Consider the following 6,692-nt stretch of genomic DNA (forward strand, 5'->3'; position numbering starts at 1 on the left):
TTTTTTGCAGTTAGCTGATCAGAGCATATAGCCATATACCCATTGTTATTGTCCCCATAATGTCCGGAATGAAACGTTTTGAAATGAGGAAGTCAATAAGCCCTGATTAGTGTGATTACCTTGTTTTAAGCAGAAAAGGTTTTGTTCGGACTGAGCCTCGATATCAGTAGTAGAGTCTAGGCAGTTTTTATCAAACAAACAAGTGCTATCCTCGCAAGAATAAAATTATAAGCTATTGGTGTAGCGGTGGCGTGCATGTACTCCCTGAGAAAAATGTATGATCGCTTTCACCGGCGAGGCTTAATCGTGACAAAATATTAATTTTCGTTGTCAATATATTCTCTTTCTGAAAGACATGACGGTGAGTGTTCAGTGGACAGTTGATAGTTTTTCGACGCGAAAGTTGAAACGAACAAAAAATGCTGCTGCCCGAATATGTATAGGGATTCTGCGCCGCTGTTGTTATCGATAAGTACCAGGCAGACATCCCTGCGTTGCTGACTGGGCTTTTGAAACATGCTCTCGACACTAAGGTCTCTGTTTCTGAATGTTTGGCTGCACTAAAAAGAGGGAAACAATTGCACACTTTGGCCATGAGTACTGCTGCAGCTTTCGGCTGGGATGATGTTCAGTTTGTAAAAACTGGAGTAGCAGCCCAACGCTTACCTTGCACTAGTTTCGAACCTGAGCCTTGCGTTCGCCCATTCCTGGGTTATTAAGAGTTAAAAGTAGGGTGAGACTGTTTGATAAAAATAGCTTTCTATTTGATTTAGATTTCTTTTAACACCCCGTTCCTTATGTTTAGACATATATATTATTCATTGGGGTTAGCAAGGTTAAAGCGCTTGCGGGTGCGCTTTTCTTGTTTTGTGTAATCGAAAAACGGAAGAAGCCTATCTTTTCTTTGTGTTTCTAAAACGTAATTGTTTTGTCACGCATGCACTTTTTTTCAGCGACTCTGCTCTAAAAATTAGTAACATTATTGCACAGTATTGTTCTTGCCAGAAGTTTGAATAAAATCAAATCAATTGCCTATATCTGTGTAAAAGTATTCACTAAATGTGACGTTTTGAAATTAGTCATTTTATATGGATAAATATAAAAGATATCAGTCGTATCATTGTTCTTATTCATTTTTTTTTAACACCAGCAACAAAACAATACAAAATTTTGAGGCGGCCAAATTTATGAACTTTTCAACAAGTATTTTGTAAAAGGACATATATAACGTAACAAAATAAAATGCAAATATATATGGTGAAAATATGGTGTTCTTTTTAACTACCAATCATTTGTATTATTTAGATTGAATATATTAGTTTTACATTAGCTGTTAACTTTTAAAGCCCGGTTTATCAGGTTCAGTTTCCAACTGTCACCCTATCGAACGAGAAGCAGTTTGTCAGATATTGGGGTATTGTAGTGGACCGTTTTCCGCAGTCCGCTAAGCACCCGGATAGTGGTCCGTAATCCGCCACAAGATCTTGACCTATACAGATAAGCCTGACGGCGCGCATGCGCCGATGCGGTGTTTTGTTCACGGATACCGTAGCGGAAGAGGAAAATGGAGCATTACAATTCCCTATTATAGGGAGACTTTGTACAGCGTATGCTAGAGTTCTACTCTGTTACGTCACGCCGCGTTGATGGCTAATCGGGGGCTTCTCCGTTGGGGGTGTGTGTGTAGAAATTGCAATGGCGGACACGCATTCCTGAGTAGCTTTTGAACAAACCAGACTAAACCGTGCCTCTCGTCCAAACAACTAGACAAGGGCTGTAGCAAAAAACAAAAGGGGAAATATGCGAAGATCAAATTTCATATGTTCTCTCTCTGCTCTGTTCGTCCGGGAACGTAAATACATGCAGTCAAAAAGGAAAAGCAGTCACGGTCTGACCACGATTGCTTTTGCGGTAAGCACTTTTTGTTTGACTCACGAATACTTATGGTATCCAATTCTCTTTTGTTCCAACATGAGCGTTGAGAAACCGTCAAGTTTTCCAGACCACGGGAAGTGTGTCGTCACGTTCAAACGGCCGCCTGATCGTTCAATCTGTCATCTGCTCTTTCAAACTCTACAAACTACCGTCTGCGATCTCAACCGGCAGCGGCGAGAAGAACAACAGATGCAATTACAAGGCAAGGTCTCAGAATACTTTTAAGTTTGAAGGTTGTTTGGCGTAAGTAGGCTCGGTGTAAGCAGTGGATACAAGGTTCTGTTATAGGACGCAAAGCCATTAAAGACTTGCTGTTTCTAATTCACTTCGTCCGATTCTGCTTACGACTTGCAGGATCGGCGTCGTACATCGCAGCTTACATTCATGCATTTTGGTGCCCCGAGGCTTCGCTAATGAACATAAAGGGCAGAATCGTATCTTATAAATCAGGCTGGACTCATTCTCCAAGGGCCATGCGAACTTAATCACCGCACGTTACAATATTTACCTGAAGTTTTGTGGTGTAACCGACCTTGACACTTCCGCACAGGTCACGAAAGTTAAAATACAATTGCTAAGAAGAATAGAAAGAACAATTCGAACGCGAAAAAAAGAGGACTGGGGCTCACACCGACGATGGCATTACATTCCAATGGTCTGTTCATGAGGGACATGGAGCTTCTTTCCCAGAGACCATCGCGCATGCGCGCCGCCAGTGTTGACCGGCCATGGGCGTTCCAGTTTGTTCGTAAACATGGGAACATGATTTAATTTTTACGAGGAAAGGCGAGCGCTGTCCGTTTGCATTTGCGATACGTGCTCCTCTCTGCGCATGCTCTTTCTCGTTATGCACTAATCCAAGACCGCATTTGGGGTTCATGCACGCACAGTGTGGAGCATGCAAGGCTGGCCCAAACGCACTGTCCGTTCTTTCGCTTTGATACGCCGCACTAAAATTCACGAATGGTCTCCATAGTTGCTTCATGCTTCGATAACTGGTTTACTTATCGATTTAGGCAGTTATCGTAATGGTTGCGTGTCGCGAAGCGATAAACACATGCAAGGGATTAGCTACAACGTGCGCTTTGAAGACGGTGACCAACATAGAAGCCCCATAGAAAATACATTAAGAAAAAATATCACGGGATAACCGCTGCACACAAATTTTTGTACCATTCAACGTAAAGATATTGGCATGTCATTGATAAATCAAACCACACGAATACATAACTACATTTTGTTTTATTAAAATATGTGTAATTCCTTAAAATCGGCTGTTTCGGGAATTTTGTGTTCGAATACAAAACGTAAAGTTATCGTAATTAAATGGAACGAAAGAGTCCCACTCGTAGCTTCTACATTAATTTCAAAATAGAATTTTATCAAAAGTACTGATGTGTGCCGATCTATTTCGTAACAACAGCAAATTAAGGAAGCAACGAATTGGAGATGGTTTCCTTTTTGTATGTTCCCGCGTTCCCCGAAATGACACTGGCTGTCCATGATGAGGTGGTAATGTAGTCCAGCAGCTCGACTTTGTTATCAATGTTCCTCCGCGCGCGCATGGGCCGTTGCAGTCTGCGCGACAGACGCGTCCTGGAGTGCTCCCTCGCTTTCCCGGAACGTGCTCCTCTTCCCCCGTGCGGCACTCGACGGGGGAGTGGGTATTCGGAGCCGAAGGATGACGTTCCACGTTTCCGGGGCCGACTGGAGGCCGCCTAGATGGGGGAAGGCCAATTCAAAGATAGAAACCTATTGATCGAGCGGGCGAATTCTCAAAAGATGAAAAACAAGGATGGGCAGCTCTTTTCGTGAAGGTCCTCTGTACCGGGACGACGCGTGCGTTTTTACATGTTTACTGCTATTCTAAGGCGGGCATAGAAGGAATCCCGCCGGTTGTTTTTAATAAACCGCTTATGATACACACTCACGTTCTAAGTTACAACTAGAAAATACCAGATCTACGCATCAAAGCATTGGCGCATAAGTTTGTAAAACTATCTAAAAACAATACGGCGTTACGAAAAAAGTTAAAAGATACATCATCACACTTTTGTTTTTGACGAATGTATAGACCAAAAGATTGTACACATCTTACACCCTTTTGCTCTTCTTGGTGTAAGGTCTCAGACACGCAGCAGACGGGCTGCATACGACTCACAACTCGCTGAGACGGGACCTTCATACAACCAACCACGACCCCAAATTTCCACATCTCGAGTGCTAAAAATGGCGTCCGTCATGCTTCTCATGTCACTGATTCTTTTCCGGTGGAACCGCTACTCTGTTTGTGTGACGTATTCATATAATTTATACTGTTCTCTTTTCATTCGCATTTTGTTTCCTTTTAGTTTTCGCGTTACAGTTTTTTGTCATGTTAACCACTGCTCCGATTCCGTTAGTGTACACTGCAAGCGTGAGATTATCATGTTAACCATCAGCTACGATTCCGCTAGTATAAACAGCAAGCTGTATCCCTTCGCTCAAGAACACACATCGGCTGCACGAACTCTTGCTCAGCACATTAAAATACAAGGAATAAGGCTGTGCGCTTAGGATTTCTGGCTTCAAGAATATTGCAACTAAGATATAGGTATTTCTAAGAATGTTGCTCTAAAAAACGCCAGCAGAGCAACAAAGTTTTTATTGAAGACACGTTTATTTAGACATGTATAGCAGTATAAATTCCGAGTATATGGACCAAAGAAAACGAAAATGGTTTGACCCTTTTATACTGTGAAAAAAAAAAAAAATGTCAGCACGTTGACGGGCGTTTGAATTTTAGTTCTAGTAATCACATCAGGGAAGTCACTCAAATTCGACTTATAATCGAATCAAAGCTAAAGATGTTACTGATCCCAAAATACAACAGACTTTCAGGCCATCAAACCATCACAATATCAAGCCACCGATTCATTACATCATAAATCTATCACGCCATAAAACCACCAGACAATCACTGTCCCTAAATACCACACCATCAGAGATCCAGACATCAGTCCTCCAGGAATTTGTCTGATGATATTTTCCATAGTGCACCGCCGTAAAATGGGCAATCATGGCCTGACAATTCCAATGGCTTGCAAATATTGAATGAACAGTGGCACAAAATGTGCAATCTTGCCATTTCAGGTCCATCAGCTTGCGAATATTTGGACACTGGCCTAAAATGGGCAATCTTGGCCTTACTCTTCCATCCGCATGCGGATATTGACAAAATGCTTGCATAAAACGGCCAATATTGGCCTTTGAGTAAGCTTGGCAGGTTAACTTTGAATGATTTTTAAAAGGAAATGTTCAACTCTGGCCTGCTAGTATCATAATCATTCCTATTTAATGGGAACTCGCCTGAAATTGACACTGTTGGCTTATCTGTACAATAGGATCGTAAACGCTGAATCTATAAGACGTCATAATGGTCAGTGTTGGCCTGTAAGTACCACTGGCTCATAAACATTGCAAGAACACTGGAGTAGTACGGTCATTGTTAGTCTGATAATAGCATTAGCTTGATATTGGCAGCATGCTGGAATAGGCTGGTTCAGGCTGGAGCCACTCTAGTTCAGGCCTGTTCGTTTAGCCGCGACAACTTGAAGTTGCTCGAGCGCTTGCCAACTTTGTTTCTTTCTATCAAAGCGCGATTCCGGTGTTTTTCTGCAATGTAGGAGAGAAAATAACAAAACGCACACTTTAGGGATGATGTTTTGCAGCTTGTTTGCGCATATCAAGGCGTCGCAAACTTTATTGGCGCATCGGAACCACCAACCGGTACCGCCGATGTCGCATCTATGTTCCGCCATTCGGAAAGGGCGAAATGCTCAGGACCTTTCGCTCTATATTATTATATTATCCCTATGATCTCGACAAAGAAGCTTTATACCCCACCTAAGAATTTGTGGAATGCGCTTCGTGTCATGTGAGGAACCTCGGCGATTGACTTGACAAAGAAATATTCTGAATTGCATTTATACAAAGACTGCTCTATGACTCTGCGGCACTGCTGCTGCCACAATAGGACGCATAATGCCTCTAAGATGGCGCCAATGCTGATAGTAGATGAAAATGTTGGTTTTGATTGCTAGTCTAACCGAAAGTGACGTCAGGTACAAGAAGCATGTAAATACGCGCGCAAAATAAGTTTAAAGACGTGTAGTTGAACACACGAAGTGCTACTTGCAACTGTTTTTTTTTTAAAGCACCCGGATACCCATACGTCGTATTCTGAATCACCCTAAATGAATATGAATTCTTTACTTGATAAAACGAGTGACGACGCACTAATGCAACAGTCATCCTCATTCACCCTGATTACGAACCCCTCAAAAATGTTCCTCTCTGTTACGGTTTTATATTTGACCGAAATGTTTGTTTTATCTAGCCAAGAAGCACACGAACAGCTATCACAATGGACTGCCAAGTTTTGAGAAAGGGACCGCTCTACGAAAAGTTGATACCGTAGGTACGATCGGGTGGTACACGCAAGCACCCGATGTGGAAAGCAACGCGTCAAATGCCCCACGACTAACACCCCGCCATTTTGTCTCGCCCTCAAAAGGCCAGGTTCAGAAGCCCATGACGTAAATCCCGGATCAGGTTGTCGGGTCCTCACCATGGAGGCGGGGAATTCTGCTTTTAATTCTGGGACAGTGTCAATGTAATCACGCCGTCATTTCTAGAACCTCGTCACATTAGGTTAAGGCAAGTGAGAATCCTAGTTGAAGCGCGCATGGGTATTCTTTGCGTGAGGCAATCACGCT

The sequence above is a fragment of the Ixodes scapularis genome, unplaced genomic scaffold (assembly GCF_016920785.2).
Source record: "Ixodes scapularis isolate PalLabHiFi unplaced genomic scaffold, ASM1692078v2 PGA_scaffold7__128_contigs__length_106722199, whole genome shotgun sequence".
Classification (NCBI taxonomy): domain Eukaryota; kingdom Metazoa; phylum Arthropoda; class Arachnida; order Ixodida; family Ixodidae; genus Ixodes; species Ixodes scapularis.